Here is a 4,013-nt window from a genome sequence, read left to right as displayed (position 1 = left end):
TACCCGTTTTAGATTTGAGAATTTGGGGTTGTAGTCAGGTCAGGTAACAAGGCACTATATTAGGTGAGTTACTTAAGGACAAGGTTCTGCAAAAAGAAACCACGCTGTATCGGAAAGAAATTAATAGATAAGATTAATTAATTAATAGATAAGATGTTTTCAGAAGAATTCAATGTTTCTTGTAACTATTCATGCTTAAAGTGAAAATGTTACCAAAATTTTGTTTTAACGTTAAAGATGTCCGAATTTTCTAGTTGTTTAGGCTTCACAGAATCATAGAATCATTTAAGTCGGAAAAGACCTCCAAGATCATCAAGTCCAATTTTTACTGATCTCCACCTTGTCAACTAAGCCATGGCATTAAGTGCCACTTCCAGTCATTTCTTGAACACCTCCAAGGACAGTGACACTACTGTCTCCCTGGGCAGCCCATTCTAATCCTTAACAACTGTTTCCATGAAGAAATTCTTCCTATGTCAAATCTAATCCTCCCCTGGCACAGCTTGAGACTTTGTCCTCTTGTCCTGTCGCTAGTTGCCTAGAAAAGAGGCTGACCCCCACCTTGCTACAACCTCCTTTCAGGCAGTTGTAGAGAGCAATAAAGGTCCCCCTGACCCTTTCTCCAGGCTAAACAACCCAGCTCCCTCAGCTGCTCCTCCATGGACTAGTGCTCTAAACCCTTCGCCATCTTTGTTGCTCTTCTCTGACACACTCCAACACCTCAATGTCTTTCCTGAATTGAGGTGCTCAGAACTGGACACAGTACACAAGGTACAGCCTCACCAGTGCCAAGTACAGGATGGCGATCACTTCTCTAGTCCTGCTGTTCACACTATTGCTGATGCAGGTCAGAATGCCATTGGTCTTCTTGACCACCTGGTCACACTGATGAATGCATGTTCAGCTACCTGTTGACCAGCACCTCCCCATCCTTTTCTCCTAGGCAGGTTTCCAGCCACTACTTCCCCCAGCCTGTAGAGCTCCATGGGGTTGCTGTGACCCAAGTGCAGGACCTGGTACTTTGCCTTGCTGAACCTCATACAGTCGGCCTTGGCCCATTAATCCAGCCTGTCCAAATCTCTCTGCAGAGCCTTTCTACTCTCCAGCAGATCATACACTCCTGTCCAACTTAGTGTTGTCCATAAACTTACTGAGGGTGCACTTTATTCACTCATCAATAAAGATACTAAACAGGGCTGGGCCCAATACTAAGCCTCAGGGAAGCCCACTAGTGACCAGCCACCAACTGGATGTAGCACCACTCACCACATCTCTCTTGGCCCAGCCATCCAGCCAGTTCTTAACCCAGCAAAGAGTGCACCTGTCCAAGTTGTGGGCTGCCAGCTTCTCCAGGAGAATGCTGAGGGAAACAGTGTCAAAGGCTTTGCTGAAGTCCAGGTAGACACATCCACAGCCTTTCCCCCATCCACTAGGTGAGCTACCGGGTCATAAAAAGATATGAGTTTGGTCAAGCATGACCTGCCTTTCCTAAACTCATACTGGCTGGGCCTGAGCCCTTGGTTGTCCTGTATGTGCCGTGTGATTGTACTGAAGGTGATCTGTTCCATAACCTTCCTGGACACCAAGGTCAGGCTGACAGGCCTGTAGTTTCCTGGATCCTCCTGACACTTCTCGTGGATGGGCCGTTGGCCAGCCTCCAGTCATCTGGGATCTCCCTGGTTAATCAGGTCCAAGTATAAATGATAGAGAGCAGCTTTGCAAGCTTTTTTGCCAGCTCCATCAGTACCCTTTCATGAATTCCATCCAAACTCATAGACTTGTGAGTGTGTACATGGCTCAGCAGATCACTAACTGCTTCCTCCTGGATTATGTGACATATAGGTAAAACCTTAGAAAATGAAGGCCTTGTTGCCCTTGTAAAATCATGGCTCAGGCCTGTTACTTCGGCTAGAGAAGGATGGTGGGAAAGAGGGATAGCTGAAGTAGAGGTAGAAAAACATGCTGCGTGACTATCATGTGTTCAAATAGTCGTGTATGGTGATTGGTTGAATCGAGTTTGTTGTGCTTTAAAACTATGTAAACAGCTAAGAAACTGTATAAAGGAGGCAACATTGTATTAAAGATAAGCTTTTGCCCAGAGCAGTTGGTGTGTCTGTATGTGTCGTTACTGCCTCAACAGCAACAGATTACAGGGGGGCTATTCTGCTCCCCGTTCCTGTCTACCAGCTCAGGGGGCTGGTTGCCTTGAGGATAACTGGTCTTACTGTTAAAGACTGAAGCAAAGAAGGCCTTAAGTACCTCAGCCTTTACCTCGTTCTTGGTTACAATGTTCACCCCCATGTTCAATGAAAGATAGAGATCTTCCTTGGCCTTCCTTTTGTTTTTGATGTATTCATAAAAAACATTTTTTATTATCTTTCACAGCAGTGGCCAGACTGAATTCTAGCTGAACTTTCACCTTTCTAATTTTCTCTCTACATAATCTAATTACATCTTTTTACTCTTCCTGAGTTGCCTGCCCTTTCTTCCAAAGGTCATAAACTTTTTTTCCCTGAGTTCCTGTGAAAACTGTGTTCAGCCAGGCCCTTTTTTTTTTTCCTGTCAGCTTGTCTTTTGGCATATAAGGACAGCTTGCTCCTGGTCCTTTAAGATTTCCTTCTTAAAATACATCCAGCCTCCCTGGACCCCTTTGTTGTTAAGGATTGTTTCCCACGTGGCTCTCTGAACCAGTGTCCTGAACAGGCCAAAGTCCACCCTGTGGAATTCTAAGGTAGAGGTTTTGTTTACCCACTTCCTTACTTCACCAAGAATTTAAAAATCATATAATTTTGTGGTCACTGTGCCCAAGACAGCCTCCAACCACCACATTTCCCACCAGCCCTTCTCTGTTTGTAAACAGCGGGTCTAGAGGGGCACCAGCCCTGACAGGCTTGCTTACCAGCTGTGTCAGGAAGTTTTCTTTCACACACTCCAGGAAACTCCTAGAAAGCCTTCTCTCTGCTGTGTTGAGTTTCCAACAGATATTTGGCAAGTTAAAGTCTCTCACAAGAACAAGGTCTAGGGATCATGAAACATCAGCAAGCCTTTTATAGAACACTTCATCCACCTCTTCATCCTGGTTGGGTAGTCTGTAACAGACTTCCATCAGGATGTCTGCCTTGTTGGCCTTCTGCCTGATTCTTACCCCTATGTGTCACTGTCGGGGTGGTCACAACACACACAGACAGTGCCTCTTTCAAGGGCCAAAAAGCCGTTTATTAAACAAAGCAGCCTCTTTTATACACCTTTTGTATGTTGTCATTTGTGTTACAGATTCATTGGCTGCTAAACTACATGATAGACTCATTGGCTATTATTAACTTCAATATACTACCATTGGCTACCTACAGCATAAGCATTCAAGCATTCAGAAAAATAATAGGTGCAGATATGTTGCTGGTTTTCTCCTTCTACTGTTTAACTTTCTTGCTTCTGTTGATACTACATTCTCATGGGCAAAAACGAATTGTTTTTCTTCTCACGGACTTTTCTCACAGTCCTTCTCTATCTGAAGTACCTGGCCTGAGCCATAATTTTACAAAGGCAACAAGGCCTTAATTTTATAAGCTTTTACTTAAATGCCACATCTCCCCCTTTTTTGTTTTTAAGCAAAGGGCTCATGTATTCTAATGTTAAAACAGTCTGCCCCTATAAATCCACCACCCCACTAAGACCACCACTGGCCAACTGCCGGCCACAGGACAAAACACATGGAATACAGATCACAACTAACAAAGACCACCAAGAACAAACATGCCACCGACAAAGAGATTTATAACATAGGAAAACAAAAAGATGATAGTGTGCAATGTTCCCAGAGAGAGAACTGCTTCTTCTCCTGCGCTTGGCAGTAAATGGATACTGTTCCAAAGCTCATATGGCTGGAGCTCACGGGCTGTGCTGTTTAGGCAGGAGAGAGTCCATTAGCTGGAAGTGCTGACTTTGACATTACTGAATGTCTCTCTGGAGGCATGGAACAGGGAACAACTGAAGAAGGCAAGCAGGAACACAAT

This window comes from Corvus brachyrhynchos, unplaced genomic scaffold (genome assembly GCF_000691975.1).
Source record: "Corvus brachyrhynchos isolate BGI_N302 unplaced genomic scaffold, ASM69197v1 scaffold49, whole genome shotgun sequence".
NCBI lineage: Eukaryota > Metazoa > Chordata > Aves > Passeriformes > Corvidae > Corvus > Corvus brachyrhynchos.
Note: the sequence above shows the minus strand (reverse complement) of the source record.